Consider the following 17842-nt stretch of genomic DNA (forward strand, 5'->3'; position numbering starts at 1 on the left):
ATTCTTAGGCCCATAACTTTTCTTCCTAGTCAGCACAGGTTTAAAGCTTTAATTTCTCCTTACAAGATGACCTAATCTAGATAACTCATGGGTATCCCAGGAGGCTTGATTCTAGATCTGTCAGGTTGACTGTCTTTGTTACCCTCACAAACAATATATATGCCTCTTACCACAGATATTTTTTAAATTGTTCTTAGATTTATTTATTTCCGCTTATGTTGCGACTGTCATGGGTATGTGTGTGCAAGTGCATATGTGTCCATGTGTGGTCATGAACTCTATGGATACCACATGGATGTCTGGTGTCCACAGATTTCAGAAAAGGGCATCAGATCCCCTCGAACAGTATTACAGATGATTATGAGCTGCTATGTGGGTGCTGGGAACTGAACCCAAGTCCTTTAGAAGAGCAACAAGTGTTCTTAACAACTGAGCCATCTCACCATCCTCCCCAGATGTCTTTAAATCCTGAGTGATAGATGTCTCTAATTTAGATGCCTGTATCACGGGCTTCATTCTAGCCTCCTCCTTTCTCTGTGTCTTTCATCTAAGCTAGTAAATTCATATTCCCCCAGCATTAATACATTTATCTATCCTTCTGTCCTCTACTCTACACAAAGTCATTGACTCTGTGCCAGGAATGGCAGTAACAGGCTAGTGAAATAATTCACCAAAGACTGAAGCCAAAAGCTATTAAAGTATACTTCAGGAAAGCCACGGCAGATGAGACAGTAGGCAGAACTACCTTGACAGTGGCTAAGTGACTCTAGAGGGGAGTTCTATGCAGGCTGTCAGGCAGTGGCTCAATGTCACACCCACACTGGGTTAATTGCAACTGAGGCTTATCATGGTTTGCAACAGCCTGACCTTGAAGTAGCCATGGTCTTGCCTGAGTCAGCTCAGCACAATCACCCATCCTAACTGGCATCCACAGTTTGAAACTTAGGCTTGCTATGAATAACTCTTTCTGCGAAGAAGATAACAGTCCTACTTGGAGGCAGCAGTGACCTTGCCCTGAGCTTAGCCTGCTCTGAAGCAAAACAGCCCCATCCATCTCAGAATGAGCGGAGCTAAGACCCACCAGTAGCACCACCAGCGACAAACGCACTAGATTTGAGACTTCTTTGAAATTGTTTTAATCTTTATAACCTTTTAAATATAATGCAATTAATGTACAGTGCTCCAAAGTTCTTGAATTAATACACTTTTTAAAACTTTTTAAACATTAACTTATGGTGTGTGTGTGTATGTGTGTCCCACAGAAAAACTTGGGGAGTCAGTTTTCTCCTTCCATCATGAGTGGTAGAGTTTGAACTTATGTCATCAGGCTTGATGCCAAGTGTCTTTACCCACTGAGCCATTGAGCAGGCTTTTCAATGTGGTTATGGTATCAGTTTGTTTGCTAACTATTTTATTCTATGTACATAAATGCTTTGCCTGTATGTATGTGTGTGCCCCACCTTTGAGTAGCACCCAAGAAAATCAGAAAAGGACATCAGATCTCCTGGAATTGGAGTTACAAAGGGTTGTGAGCTGCCATATGAGTGCTGGGAATCAAACCCAGGTCCCCTGGAAGAACATCCAGTGCTCTTAATTAGGGGGCCATCTCTTCAACACGTATAGTATCAGTTAGAAACGGATTGGATTTGTCATCCTTCTAACTGATACTATATCTGTCATTTTTAATTTTTGCATCCATTTCAGAGCTATTTTATTGCTCCCATTTCCTGAACTCTGCTGCCTTGCTCCTACCAGGAAGCACTGGAGTTGGTAACCAACCATCATTAACTCCTATATTACCTTCCTAATGGGTGGGGATGAGAGACAGGAACACTTAGATTAGTGTTTCAGCTCCAGATGTCTCTCAAGTCTCCAGTTAAAGGTCACTTGGGATTGTGGTCATCTCCAGGCTTGTCCCCAGAGGAAAGTGGAATACTTGCAAGTTCACATAGCCTGGCTGCTGGCACACCCTGCAGGATCCTCTTTCAGGGGAACTCTTGCCTGTTGGCAGGCTTCATATCCAGGCTAGTCATTGGCTGATGAAATCATTTCCTGGGACGTCATGGCAAAGTGCCACAAAAAGGATTGATTTTTCACTAAGTTCAAAAATCAGATGGTTTCTCTGAAGGCTTTAGTGCACAGCCTAATGCCATACAGCCTCTCTCTGGCAGCTTCCTCATTTTGACCTCTGCCAGGGGGGCCTTTGGATTTTGTTCCCCATGTGTGTCTCTACCCCTAAATTTTTTTCCTAAAAATATAACAGTTGCAGGCTGGTGAGATGGCTCAGAGGTTAAGAGCACTGACTGCTCTTCCGAAGGTCCTGAGTTCAAATACCAGAAAGCACATAGTGGCTCACAACCATCTGTAATGAGAACTTACACCCTCTTCTGGTGTGTCTGAAGACAGCAACAGTGTATTTATTTATAATAATAAATAAATCTTTGGGCCAGAGCGAGAGGGGCCAACCAGAGTGAGCAGAGGTCCTAAATTTAATTTCCAACAACCACGTGAAGGCTCACAGCCATCTGTACAGCTACAGTGTACTCATATACATTATATATATATATATATAACAATTTATAAATATATAAAACAATTGGGCTAGAGAAATGGCTCAGTGGTTAAGAACACTGACTGCTCTTCCAGAGGTCCTGAGTTCAATTCCCAGCAACCACATGGTGACTCACAGGCATCTGTAATAGGATCTGATGCTCTGTTCTGGTGTGTCTGAAGACAGTGGCAGTGCACTCTCTATATAAAATATATCTTTAAAAAAAAAAAGTCACAGGATTGGGACTCACTCCAACCCAGTGTCGTGTTTTAGAATGTCTAGGATGCCCCCAAAGGCCCATATGTTGGAAGCTTAGCCTTACACTTAGCAGCACTTGGAGGAAGTGGAGCATGGTGGGAATCATGCTCCTTCCAAACGTTAAAGGTATGCTTTTCAAGTAGATAGTAGGACTTCAATCTATTCTTTTCTCTCTGTTACTTCCTGGCTATGAGGTGAGTTCTAATGGCTTTGTCACATGCTTCTTGTGAACTTGTCACCAGACAACATGCCTCCAAAACTGTAAACCCACATAGCCCTTTTCTCTTTGTAAGTGAAGAGAATAGTTACAGAAAGCTGACTAACATTTCCAGTATGACCATACCTAACATTATTGTGTTGGCAAAAAAACAAAGCAAACAAAATAAAACCTAACAACAACAATAACAAAAAATGCTGTTTCCAAGTAATATCTCAAGACTTTATCTTTGGAGCTTAGGAAACACATTTAAACCCACAATGGCTGAAGATGGCCGTTTCTTGCATCATGGACCTCCCTAGAACATTGTTCATGACTGCTTCACTTGAAATGGAAGGGTCAAAGACAGAAGCCACAGTCTTTTGTGTGCTAATAGTGAATGTGGTGGTTTGAATATGCTTGGCCCAGAAAATAGCACTATTTGGAGGTGTGGCCTTGATGGTGTAGGGATGTCACTGTGGATGTGCGCTTTAAGACCCTCACCCTAGCTGTCTGGAAACCAGTCTTCTCCTAGTAGCCTTCAGATAAAGATGTAGAACTCTCAGCTCCTCCTGCACCATTCCTGCCTGGACCTTGATGATAATGGACTGAATCTCTGAACCTGTAAGCCAGCCCCAATTAAATGTTGTCCTTATAAGAATTGCCTTGGTCATGGTGTCTGTTCACAGCAGTAAAACCCTAAGAAGGCAATGGCATTCCATTATTTCTGCTGCATTGTTTCCAAAAGCAAACCCATAAATCCACACCACATTCAAGGGCAAAGGACTGAACACAGACCCAAATCCAGGAGGCAGGAATCCTTGGATGCCACCTTCAGGAAGGCACACCACAACATACATACTGTGTATTACCTCTTAGTGCATGAGAAGTAACACACATATTCCCAATCTGTCATTGAGGGAATTCAGGGCAGGAGCTCATACAGAAACTGTAGAAGAGTGCTGCTTATTGGCTCCATGTCTCCGTGTCTTGCACTCTACTAGTTTTGATATATAGCTTAGGGATACCTCCTAGGGATAGTGTCACCTATTGTGGATGATGCTGTTTGTATGTTGATGCTAATTCTGCTCTCCTGGGAGTGGGTGCAGACAAGGAGTGAGTCACTACTCAGGCGTCTTCTTGTGAACCAATCCCCTAATGAATAAAGGAGCCAATCACTGGGCGAGTAGGGGGAGACTTCTGGGTTGAACGTTGGAAGAGAGGAAGTAGGAGAGAGTTAGGTCCTTTTGGATGGGGATAGTGTGAGGACAAGATGTAGCTACAAGTGTCCCTCGGTTTCAATGGTGGATCCCTCAGGATTTGCCACCGGAGGATTTAGATTTAATAAGGCTTACAAGATTAAGATTTTAGTTACTGCTCCCAACGATTGAGTTACCGCCGTCATCATCGTTGTTTCTGAACTAAGTTTGTATTGTGTTTTCCTTCACGCAAGGCTCGTCTGGGTTCAAGAGAGAAAGGTACGGTGCAAAGTGTGGGTTTGCCTGAGGTGCACCACAAACAAAGGCCGTGGGGGATTTGAAGCACGGTGTTGGCATGGTAACTACCTGCCAGTGGGAACCTAGTGAGCTGGGCGGAGAGATTGTGGAGTTCTGAGTCAAAATCTCCACGAGATAAAAACAGGTCAGCCATTGCCCGCCAGTGCATGGCCGGCCAGGCCACCGCAGCAGAGGGTTGCCAGCACAAGTGTGGGAATGTGCTTGTTCCAATCTAATATTTTCCACAACAGTCACCCACAGTGGGCTGAGCCCCACATCAGTCAGACACAATCGAAGATCAGTCTGATTGAGTCCATTCTCTAACTGAAGCTCACTCTTCCCAGATGTCTGGGTTTCATCTAGTTGACAATAAACATCAATCAGAATGATTTTTTCATTGCTGTAGTAAAATGTCAGATGCTAAGTTAATTCGTGAAGAGAAGAGATTTACTTCATTCATTTCTGATAGCTGGACGGTCCAAGCATGTCATGTGGTGCAGGACCCTGGGTCTTCAGATCGAATGACATAGCATACGAAGAAACACAAGCTGTGACTCATGTGTCTGGGACGAAACAAAAGAGAGCAACCCCACTTTATCACAGAGGACTCCCCAGGGAACGAAGTCTCCTGAATCTGTCACTCCTAAGATCCCTTCATGAGGGTGAAGCTTCTGTGCCCTAATTGCCCTCTATCAGGCCCCACATTAATGGTTCTATCACCTTAGGACATCACACTGAGGCCCATGCCTGGGATAAAGCACATAGAACCTGGCAGGGCCTTATGAAAGTCCCAGGAGCCCTATGAAAGTCAAGAGTTTTCTCTAGGTTATCACAAAATGGGAGTCAGAAATTCAAATCATGAGAAGGATCTGACACACCACTCACTGATGGTGTGAGCCAGGGAGTGGTTGTATAAAATACCCAAGTAGGTGGCTCCCCAGATATGCCAGTCTCCCACTGAGCTCCACAGCTTGTACCTGCTGAGTCCTTTCTCCTGCCAACTCCTGTGTGTGTGTGAACTATAGTAAACATATCCAGGTGGCAAAACAAAGACTTTGTTTCTGCCCAGTCCTGCCAACAGCTTGAGCCCTCTGCCCTTAGTGAACTGTCTCCGTTATTGAAAGTCTTCAGTTGCACAATGGAACTAATATTTATCCTACAGGATGTCAAGTGAGGTAATGTGCCTTAGTGTCCCGTCACTATCACTAATACCTTGGGTATCAGCTTGTAAAGAAAGAGATTGATTCGGGATCATCATTTTCACACTTCCCATCCAAGATGAAGCCAGCATATTGCCTTCAGGTCTCCAGTGGTAGGCTGGCACATCTCAGCAGGAGCATGTTTGTAGAGTGAAACTGCCCCCACGGAGAACAGGGAAGGGAGAGAGAAGGAGAGAAAAAGACCTGAAGACCCCATGTTAGACTCACCTCTTAACAACTTTCACCACTTCATAGTAGCACAAACCTGAGAACTAAGGCTTTACTATATGGATGTCATTGTCAGCTCTGTAAACTGTCTCAGCACCTGCAGAGTTCCTTACTCTTGTGAATTCCTTCCCAATCTTGGGTTACCGCTCCTCTAGGAAGCCTTTCCTAATCCCTCAAATGGGGTGAAGCAGCGGACTGTGCATCCAAGCGACTCTCAGGAGTCATTGTGTCACAGTGGAAGGAATAGTTTTCATTCATCTTTCTACTTCACAGTCTGCTCCATGGGGTGAGGACTCAGCAGAGCATCTGTGATCGTCTGAACCTAATAAATACAATCATTGGAAGACCCACACCTTGGGAGCCGGCAGGGAAGGGAAGCCCCAGGTGCAGGCTTGTTCTAAGTTCACCTGCTCCTTCCAGCCAGCATATTCTAACCGGGCAAATGTGTGGGACAATAGCACATGGGTTTTTGTGTGGAGTCTGGGTGAGCGGTAGCTAGAAACTTAGTCTGCCTAAAGTTAGTTACTATCTGCATATGTTTGTTACCAATCACACAGTACTACAGACCCAGAGAGTGGTAAAAGGAAGATTCTTTTGGTGTATGGTTCTAGAGATGCAAAGTTGAAGGGCCATGTCTTGTGGTGACCTTGGTGAGATTCCCAGAACACAAGTCTTCATTAAAGATTCTACAAGGCTGGTCTACTGATTAGAGCTTTGCCTGTGATTGCAGAGTTCTGAAATAAAGTTAAATTATCCTGAGCTACCTTTAGCCTCCTAAACAGCCATTCAGTGTCTGCCTCTGGGTTTGACCTAACATTTCCTTCTTGTGACTAAGAAGTAAATCCTTTTGGAATGTGCAAATTAATCCCCAGCCTCCACCAACCCAAAGGCCACCATCAGTGCCTGAGGCCTCCAGGCTTTGCTGTAGAAACTGCCCACCTGATATTTCCACCAGTGTATTTTAATTTTTCATGCATATGTGTGCATGTACACATGGTATGTGTGCACATGAACCTGTGCATGTGGGTGAACATGTGTGTGGATGCTGGAGACGTCTTCAGATGTCATTCTTGGGAAAGCTGATCACCTTCCTTGAGACAAGGTCTCTCATTGGCCTGAGGCTCACTGATGAAACTAGGCTAGGCTGGCTGGCCAGCAGGCGCCATGTGGTCCCCCTGTCTCTGCCTCCTCGGTGCTGAGATTATAAGCAGGTGCTGCTGCTGTGACCAACATTTCAGACATGGGCTCTGGAGACTGAACTCTGTCCTCATGACCTTGAGGCCAACACATTACCGAATGAACTCTCTCCCAGCCCTGACCAGGGTATTTTTAATGTTTCTTCCTTTTTCATTTTCTTTGTTCCCTAGCTATTAAAAAACTCAGTGGAACCATTACCATGTTGGAACTTGGCTCTTAAAATCACCTGAATCCTGTTCCCAGGCCATGGTTACTTTTATTTGGGTCCAAAGAAACCACTACCACATGACAGAGCTTTGAGGCAGCACGGGGCTATCGTGGGACAAGAGACAGGGAGTGTGGATGTCTTTTGTTCTCCCTCTTTTCTTTCTTTCTTTCTTTCTTTTTTTTTTTTTTTTTTTTTTTTTTTTTTGGTTTTTCAAGACAGGGTTTCTCTATATAGCTCTGCCTGTCCTGGAACTCACTCTGTAGACCAAGCTTGCCTCTGCCTCCCAAGTGCTGGGATTAAAAGCGTGTGCCACCACTGCCCGGCCTCCCTCTCTTTTCTTATAAAGCCACTGGAATTTGATTGTCCAGCTCTTCCCTATGGCCTTATCTAGAACAGAAGGCCCCTGCTGGTATATCACACACAACTCCTCTATAGCCCAAGGACTATAGACTTAGGACACTGTGTACCTTGTGTCTTTGGCCCAGTGTCACATCTCTTCAAGGTAAACAATCTCATCTGTGTCCCTTTATTTTATTTTTATATCTAATCAGGTCTAAAACACCCACTGCTAAATCTCAGTCAGCCAGTTTCCCTCCCTTCCTCAGGACAAGGATTCTGCTTCAACCTGGAGCCTTGGGGAGACACTCAAACCTGATCCAAACCATAGCACAGAATCTTTGTCTTTCCTTCTTTGTGCTTGTTTGTTTGAGACAAGATCTCTTTATTATAAAGTTCTGGCTGTCCTGGAACTCACTATGTAGACCAGGCTGGCCTTGAACTCACAGAAATCCCCCTGCCTCTGCCTCCTAGATGTTGGGATTGAAAGCACTTCCCACAACACTCAGCTATTACACATAATTTCAGTTTTGTGCCAGGGTCAGCATACCATAATCTGTGGCCCAAATTCAGACACTTGTTATTGTATAACCCCAGAGCTAAAAGTAGTTTTCAGATTGTCTACAAAATACTCTGTATTTGCCTCCTGGCCTTGAGGAATACAGTATTTGCAATGTGGTCCTTTACTGCAAACATTTGCAGTCTCCTGACCCAGCCCTCAGCAAACTGCTCTCATGGGTTCCTACCTGGTCTTTTCTGTGCACTGGCTACCACCTTCTTAACCCATGGTGAGCATTGTTAAGAGGTATAAAACAGCCTTATGACAGCAAGTGGTGGCAGGCTAAGCATCATGAGACCTCCGTGAAGGCTCCTGGCAGCCTTATAGGACAGAGCAGTAACATGATTCTCTTCGTAAGATCAGCACAGTTAATACATTTAAATTTTGCATATATTTCCATCTAAATTCACAAGTGCAAAATCAATTGCACATTTCAAATGGAAAACAGGAACATGTCAGATTCTTTAAAGAGTCTTTGCTACTGTACGGCACATAAATCACAAGCCCATGCAGATTGGCTTACATTGGATGGCTAATACTAAAAATATTAGCTAGGAGTTTAACTTAGCTCATCATCTCTATATTTAATTCTAAACTTTTCTGGGGTTATACAATTATATAATTGACAGCAGGTTGTGCCAGCTGAGATCAACTGAGTAGTAGATAGTAGGGAAAATGGGGACATAGATGAGACTGATGCCTTCCAGAGATGTGGCAATTGCGCAGGACATGGTAGACACAATACTGTGTGTCCCTTTTCTATAGTAGAGCTGCATCTGACCCAGTAGTGGGAACCTGCTGTCTAAGCCTATAACTTGGGTGGTTTCTCTGCCTTTATTCCTGAATAGCTTCTCTCCCTTTAACCAACTTGGTTGGGTGTTCTTTTAACTTTGAGAAAGACACAGAGAGAGACAGACAGAGAGATAGGCAGACAGACAGAGATGAGACAAAAACAGGTGAAGAGCACAATGAAAAATGTCAAATTTAAAGTATTAAAAATAAAAAATTCACGGGACAGTGGTAGTGCAGAGGCAGGCAGATCTCTGAGTTCAAGGCCAGCCTGGTCTACAAACTGAGTTTCAGAACAGCCAGGGATATACAGAGTATGTGTCTTTAAAAACAAAACAAAAGAAAATGAAAATTTAAAAATAAATAAATAAATATTGCTTTAACAGGTAGATATCAGATCTCATTGGGCAGTTTATCCAGTTTATGGGCACCAGGTTTGGTGAGAGACCCTCCTCATACAATAAAAATAGTTATAACACAGTAGAGAGAGCTAACACCACCTGACATTGACCTCTGGTCTCCCACATGTGTGCCTTCAGGTGTGTGCTTTTACACACACACAGGTACATATATGTACACAGCATGCACACATACAAACAAACAAATAAATAAACAATAGTGATTTTTAAAAGCTCAAAATTATTGTACATGTTTGTTTTTCCCTTTGGCTATTAGTCAAGATTGGCTAGCTACAGCTGGGCGGTGGTGGCGCAGGCCTTTAATCCCAACACTTGGGAGGCAGAGGCAGGCGGATTTCTGAGTTCGAGGCCAGCCTGGTCTACAGAGTGAGTTCCAGGACAGCTAAGGCTACACAAAGAAACCCTGTCTCAAAGAACCACGATTGGTTAGCTACGGCAACATGATTTCAAAACCTCACTCAGTATTTAACACAGGGAAGTCTATTGCTTCCTCTCACAGATGCCATCAGCAGCCACTGGGCTCTGCTCCACAGTGCCACTCAGGCACCAAGCTGCATCTCTCTGTAATACATCTTTATATACACAGCATCTAGGAATTCTACAGGAAAAAAAGAATGAAAAAGCAGGGAGGGGGACAGTTCATATTTTTCTACCTCTGCTCACAATCTGTAGGCAAGTAGTCCCAAGGTGTCACTTGAGTGCATGATACTGGAAGAAAGGGTCTCACTGTCTTAGTGAGAGGGAATGCTTGGGTGGGGTGGGGTGGGGGTAGCCCATCTCTGCTTTTGTGGACTGTAGTTCAATAAGAGCTCCAGGAGATCCAACGCCATCTTCTAGCATTCACAGGCATTGCATGCACATGGTGCACGGGCATATTTGCACGCAAAACACAATTACTTGGCTAAATATATTCTTCTCTAATTTCCTGGGTTGCCTTTGTGTCTATTGGGAAGAAAGTTGAAGGCAAATTGCAGTCTCTAGCCAATGGAATAAAGGGCTTTCTCCATGAAAAAGAACTGGTGAACTTCAAGTGATCAGAGACAGCATGGTACTGAGAGACAGAGGCATGAACTGAACTAAGCTGGTGGCTCTGGTGGGTAATTTTAGGTGTTTTCTATAGACTAGTTCAGGAGTGTAAGGGAACACACACACTACTGTGTCAAGGTTTTCACAGGTGTCTCTTATTGTGACTGTATTTATTATCCTGTCTTCTTTCATTTCTTTTGTTCATGTGGTTCACCGCTTACTGAAATGAAAATACAGCTTAGAAACATTTGTTTACAAAAGTACCACTTAAACCGTTCTCTTTCTGTGCCTGTGTGTGTGTGTGTGCCTGTGTGTGTGTGTATGTGTATGTTTGTGTGTATGTATGTGCGTGCATGCATGTGTGTGTGTGCCTGTGTGTATGTGTCTGTGTGTGAGTGTGTTTGTATGTGTATGTGTGTGCGTGCATGCATGTGTGTGTGTGCCTGTGTGTATGTGTCTGTGTGTATGAGTGAGTGTGTTTGTATGTGTGTGTGTGTGTGTTGTAGTACTTTTATGGGGGCTTTCTATCCCACTCTTTTTTTTTTTTTTTTTTTTTTTTTTTTTTTTTTTTTTTTTTTTTTTTTTGGTTTTTCAAGACAGAGTTTCTCTGTGTAACCATGGCTGTCCTGGAACTCACTCTGTAGATCAGGCTGGCCTCGAACTCAGAAATCCGCCTCCCAAGTGCTGGGATTAAAGACGTGCACCACCACCGCCCAGCCTCTATCCCACTCTTTTCTTCTGTTCAGTTCCTGAATAAAAGACACAAAACCTGGTACTTTTTCTACAAGCTGCTGGCACTGTGCTAAGTAGGTTCTGAAATATTCTAACCCAGCTAGGAAATTAATAACCAGATAAATGGCCATTACATACCAACTGAATCTTGTGTATCCTTAGGATGAGACTTAGCCACAGGCTCAAGGTCCATCCTGCCTCATGAAGACCGTCTTCTTCCACTTCCATCTCTTCCTCCTTGTGGTCCCTAGCTGAGACCCCTACTCAAAGCCCTACCTTCCTCTTTCTCCTGCCCAGTCATGAGCTCTAGCCTTTTATTAACCAATCAGGGATTGTTAGGGATCATTCTTTCGAGCACATTGGTTAATACAGAGCCTCAAGACTGGACAGGGGCACAGAGCTCAGCTTCTGAATACACAGCACACAAGACTAATCCTGTGTGTGTCTATGTGTGTGTGTATGTGTGTGTGTGTGTGTGTGTGTGTGTGTTGAAACTCTATGAGGAATCTCAAGCACCAAAATTCTGAAGAAAAAAGAAGGCATACTCCTCCTGAGCCATCCTGCAACAAATGCACCCTCCTCTTCATCTCTAAAGAGTTCTAAAAGGGGAAAGAGAGAGCAGCCACTGTTAGGCCAAGGCTCCCAGAGCCTATTTCTGATGAGACAGCAACACCTGCCCTGCCTGCTCCATGACAGTGTTGCTGAGATCCTCTGGGATGACTCGGGGAAGGTACCAAGGAAAAGTGCTTTGCAAATAGGAGTTGCTAAGCAGCTGGGTGTGATGGTGCATGCCTGTACCCTCAAGACTGAGAAAGCTAAGTAGGGGTTGTTAACTCTGAGCCAATCTGAGCTATATACATACCCTGTCTTTGTTTATTTGGTTTGGGTTGGGTTCATTTCTATTTATTTTGAGACAGGGACTCTCTGTGTAGTTCTGGATGTCCTGGAACTCTCTATGTAGACAGGACAGGCCTAGAACTCACAAAGATCCATTTGCCTCTGCTTTCCAAGGCTGGGATTAAAGATGTATAATACAACGCCTGAGTATAACCTGCCTTTTCAAAAACAGAAAAGGTTTTGCACTGCATCTCCACCACACTTCATATTTCCACATCCTCCTCCAGGATCTTTAGCCTGGTAAGTATGGTCTTCGCCCCTCATCAACCAAACTTTTCTTTGCCAAAGTCAAAAACCACTACTGAAAACCACAACCAATCAAAGTCCAGAGTTGTAGAGCCCAGTCCCAACGGATATACGTATAGAACATTCCCACACCTAAGGCCCAGGGAACATGGATGAAGAGGGGCCATAAAGATTGTAAGACCCAGGGAGTTTGCTGTGAGATTGTGTCACCAAGTAACACCAGAAGCTCCACCCATAAGGGCTCACCAGCACGACTGCCCAAATGTGAACTGAATGAGGGTGACAGTAGTGGACATGCCAGACAGGATGAGGAAAAGCCCACGAGGTCTCATGGAACTACAAAGAACTATGGGCAACTGGAGAAAGCTGGGGGCAGGAGAAGCGGCCTTCCCCAACGAAGAGCACACCAATTGGTTTTCCAGTGCCAAATAATACATACAAGTAACATTATATGGACTCATCAAGTTATATTTAAGAATATATATAATATTTGTGTGTGTGTATATGTGTATTATATACATATATGTATACATATATACACATAAATACATACGTGCATTAATTTTTAAAAGCCATAAATTTGAAAGAGGGTAGGGAGAGGCATAAGAGAGGATTTAGAGGGAGGAGAGAGAAGGGAGAAAATTTGTAATTATAATCTCGAAGAAGAGGAGGAGGAGGAAGTGGAGGAAGAGGAGGTAGAGAAACAGAAAGAAGAGGAGGTGGAGGAAGAAAACAGCAAGAGAGACAGGGAAACACTGTCATGGTTGAATCGCAGTGGTCCTAGAGCTGTAAACTGGAAAATTCCTTCCCAGCTGGTATCTAGCCACAGAGTATCTATAGTCATGTCATGCAAAACAACCTGTGACCTGGGCTGACTCTGGCTTGGTTTTCGTGAGTATAACTGCTCTCTAAGCTGCCATAAAATGGTTAAACGAAAGCTACCACTTGGCTCCAGAACTCTACTCAAACCCAATCTGGGCCACATAGTTCTGGGATGGAAAAGGAGGAGGAAGAAGAAAAAGAAAGGGAGAAAGGGAATGTGGGAGAACCCTCAGCAAACTCAAACATCCCATGGCAAGCTCAGAAGTGTGGGAAGGTTCTGAGATCTGATGCAATCGACTCAGTTTCATTTTACCCAGAAAGGCATGTTTCTCTTAAGTCCATAAAAGAGGTCAGTCCTACAAGCCTCTGGCTTCAGGGGTCTGACCAGCTGTGCAGATAAGTATTTCCATTAGAAAACAAGGTAAAGCAGGGCAGTGGTGGTGCATGCCTTTAATCCCAGCACTTGGGAGGCAGAGGCAGGCAGATTTCTGAGTTTGAGGCCAGCCTGGTCTACAGAGTGAGTTCCAGGAGCCAGGGCAATACAGAGAAATCCTGTCTCAAAAAAAAAAAAAAAAAAAAAAAAAAAAAAAAAAAAAAAAAAAAAAACAATAAAAACAAAACCAAGAGAGAGAGAGAGAGAAAAGAAAACAAGGTAGTCTTCACCATGCATGGTCATTCGCTCAGTGAGAGTTGCTGGCTGCACAAGTGGAATGCACTAAATGCCACCAAAGTGTGTACTTCAAACTGGCTAAAATTCTAGGTAGACATAGTGCATAAATCTGTAGTTTAAGGCAGGAAGAGTCACAGTTTAAGGCCAATATTAGCTAAAAATCAAGATCTTATCTCATAAAAATATAATAAAAGAAAGAAAAAGTTCATGTTAGGGGATGGGAGAGATAGCTCAGCAGTTAAAAGCACTGGCTGCTCTTCCAGAAGGCCTGGGTTCAATTCAAGAACCCACATGGCAGCTCACAACCACCTGTAACCCAGGGGGTCCCACATCCAGTTTGACCTCTGCAGACATCAAACATGCAAGGGATCACAGACATACACACAGACAAAACACGTGATAAGTAAAAATTTCAAAATTAGTCTTATTGTGTATGAATTTCAGCTCAATTTTTATTTTTAAACTAACATTGATTGATGTAGGCACAGTAGTCTTATTCTGTGGTGCAGGCAGACCTCAAACTCATGGCCTTTTCTTGCCTCAGCTTCCTGAATGCTGGGTTCACATGTGTGTACCACCACACCTGGCTTCAACAGGGAAAAAACAAAACAACCAAAAAATCATGGTGGATCTCTTCAACAAGCCTGTAGCCATAGACTCCATCCACATCTACCCCAAATGCTCACTGTATTAATGGCCTAAAGAGCTCTGAGTAGGTCAGACACTCAGCGAATACTGAGAAACTAGCCAGCCCCTCTGCAAAGGGGCAGCCTCCAGCTGCAGAATTCACCCTGTGCTCGTGTTGGCGCTGCTACCAGCTGAGTTGTGGGTGTTCCCCAAACCACAGCTCAAGGTCATCGCTTACTTGATGGCTCAAGTCACACGGACATACATTCCTCTTAGAGGAGGTAAGTCCCAGACTCATTCTTTGAACACCAACCACAAAAGGGTTTTGAATTGATAGAGGTCCTACTAGGGACCCGAAGCTCCCTGTCCTGAGTTTGGATTTCCCAACAGCCTGGGAACGATTCTGCAGCGAGACCTGGGCATACCCACACGCCAGACTCACTCTTTCACCTGATTGCCTAAAAGAGACAAGACCTGCGCTAAGGTTTATTGATCAGGTCAGAATGCCCTCTGAACTATTTCTCAAGCAAAAAAAAAAAAAAAAAAAAAAGTCTACCAAAAAAATATACAGGATGACCTTTTCCCCAAATACATTTCCTTTAACCAGAGTTCACTGAAAGCTACAAGCCAACAAGAACAGCTGTGCACTCCCTGACTCCTGTGTGTGCCCTGGGCCCCCTCCTAAACCTGCCAGCCACTTCCACGATTTAAGACCTGAAGTCCAAATGAGCTTCTGCTTTTTTTTTTTTTTTTGGTTTTGGTTTTCCATAAGTGAAACAAACCAAAAAGCTAAAGAGGACTGTATATTGCTGGCTCTTTTTAAATGTATGCTATAAGAGAAAAAAAAAAAAAAAAAAAAAAAAAAAAAACCCAACCCTGTGAGGGATGGGCTGAGAGACTCTATCATTCTCACAGTGTGAATGCTTAATTAACATTAGCAAATAGTCCACGGAGCATCTGTAAATCCAGCAGGAACTGTTTCCTGTTCATTTTTACCAGGTCATGCCCATGCTGAAAATCCAGACCTTACTAATTACTCCTAACACTTCACTGGAAATGGCTCAAAAGAGCAAACCAACTCTCCCCTCCCCCCCACCAAAAAAAGAAAAAAAAAATGAAAGGAGTTGAACCGTCTAACTTCCAACTTCACATCTGTACAGAGAGTAGCCCACCATAACCAGACTTTGGGTTTTGAATGACTCTATAAAGTATGTAGCAGATGAAAGTAAAATAGTAAATAGCAAGAGATAAAGAGCAAACCATCGGCAAATGGGGCACTTAAAACACCCAGCAGAAATGGACTGGTGAAGCCCCTTTAAGGCAGCCGACTGGAGTTTCCAATAGAGAGAGTCATGGACAGAACAGAATGTTCTAGCTGATGAGGCCCCAGCAGGAAGGTGACAATCATCAAACTGCGCACTCACAGCAACCAGCAGAAACTGGCTGGGGAAGTTGAGGTAGTTGGCTAGAGTTCCTGACTGAGCTCCTTCTTCATATAAGCTTTCCATAACTGCTCTTTCCCCGTGTAGACATTTTTATATCATAAGATAAACAATTTTTAAACTCTGTTAAAAGTGGTTAATATCCTGACCCTTATCAAGGACATAATGTTTTTATTCTTGGGCTGCTTTCTCTTCCCAGTCACAGAAGTTGGGGGAGGAGGCAGCCCATGCTGAGGACACTAAACACAAACATACATATGTGGGTCTAAGATGGCGGTGAAGGACAACCCCACTCCTACAGGCAGCTCCTCAGCAAGCAAGCAGCATCTCACAAATTATGAATATAGCACACGTTCCACTGGAGTATTTCCAGAGCCAGCCCTGAGAGGGGCATCTGTTCCCCCACCCAGAACAGAAGCCTCACAAATTACGAATATAGCACACGTTCCACTGCAGTATCTCCAGAGCCAGCCCTGAGAGGGGCATCTGTTCCCTTACCCAGAACAGAAGCCTTTCTACTTTTTTCTTTTCTGTGATCCCAGGGATTGAACCCAAGGCCTTGCCCTTGAGATGAAAGCCCTCTACCAGCTGGGCAGTGGCTGTGCACACCTTTAATCCCAGCACTCAGGAGGCAGAGGCAGGTGGATCACTGTGAGTCTGGGGCCAGCCTGCTCTACAGAGCTATTCTGGAACAGCCAGAGCTGTTACACACAGAAACCTTGTCTCAAAAAAAAAAAAAAACCAGCCAGCAGTGGGGGCACACGCCTTTAATCCCTGCACTTGAGAGGCAGAGGCAGGCAGATTTCTGAATTTGAGGCCAGCCTGGTTTACAGAGTGAGTTCCAGGACAGCCAGGGCTATACAGAGAAATCCTGTCTCAGGGGGAAAAAAAAAAGTCAACAAAATCAAACAACAGTCAATCCTCTGTCCCCCATACACACACATAAGAAAGGAAGAATGAAAGAAAGAAAGAGAGAGAAGGGGAGGGGGGAGGGTGTGGGGGGTGGGAGGGAGAGAGGAATAAAGGAAGAAAAGAGGAAGGAAACCCTCCACTGTTAAACTATTCCCCTAGCCCAGAACGACAGTGTTTCCAGTTAATTCTATCTGACTGGGCTTTACAAGCTCAGCTTCCTTGGGGATCTGTAGCTGTTTAGTATCCTGCTTCAGAAAACTAGAACTGGGTTTCTAGCCTCAGATGTATGTCCTCAGGGTTTGTTGCTTTCGTTTGCCTTATGCGGTGGGTCCAGAGCAGTACACACAGGATAGCACTCCACCTCCGCCCTGCACCCTCAGCCCTACTCCTGAGTCTTAAGACTTGTGTCCTTTTTGGCTTAGTAACAAATGAAAGAAAAACAAAAGGGAAAGAAACGTACCCTGAATAACCTGGAGAGCGGCACTTAAAGGTAGACACATGCCGTGTGAGTAGACACATGCCGTGTGAGCAGGAGTCTTACATGTAGCTGTAGAAAAATCAAATCCATTTTTTTGGGGGGGGCGTGGTTTGAGACAGAGTTTCTCTGTGTAGCCTTGGCTGTCCTGGAACTCTCTGTAGACCAGGCTGGCCTCGAACTCAGAAATCCACCTGCCTCTGCCTCCTAAATGCTGGGATTAAAGGCATGGGCCACCACTGCTGAGCTAAATCCATTTTATTTTATTTTATTTTATTTTATTTTTTGCTTTGTTCACTTACTTACTTTTAAGAACCACCAACAGGAAGTCACACAAGCTAATGAAAGGGAGGAACTGCCATTGTCTCTGGAGATACATAAATCTTTCAGAAGAGGAAAAAACAGTGTCCAAGAATATAATGACTTGAAGAGGCTCTGGGAAGCTTCCAGAGGGGCAATGACCCTGCAGCTGAACTAGGCTTCAAGCACTGCTGCTAGGTGAGGGAGTGGGGGCTGTGGGAGGTGGAAGGGAGGGAGACTAAACTAAGGACAATGGG

General features: G+C 44.1%; 1 protein-coding gene and 1 long non-coding RNA gene across 4 annotated transcripts in view; one reads left to right on the forward strand and one right to left on the reverse strand.

Annotated features, from left to right (window-relative positions):
* Positions 1-17842, reverse strand: part of Slc25a30 (solute carrier family 25 member 30) — a 77263-nt gene that overhangs the window by 27220 nt on the left and 32201 nt on the right. The window lies entirely within an intron of this gene.
* Positions 17682-17842, forward strand: part of LOC116085290 — a 1410-nt gene continuing 1249 nt past the window's right edge. Inside the window, exon 1 of the long non-coding RNA XR_004116480.1 lies at positions 17682-17783. This is a non-coding gene — a long non-coding RNA (uncharacterized LOC116085290). The remainder of the gene's footprint in view (positions 17784-17842) is intronic.

This window comes from Mastomys coucha, unplaced genomic scaffold (genome assembly GCF_008632895.1).
Source record: "Mastomys coucha isolate ucsf_1 unplaced genomic scaffold, UCSF_Mcou_1 pScaffold9, whole genome shotgun sequence".
In the NCBI taxonomy this organism is placed as follows: domain Eukaryota; kingdom Metazoa; phylum Chordata; class Mammalia; order Rodentia; family Muridae; genus Mastomys; species Mastomys coucha.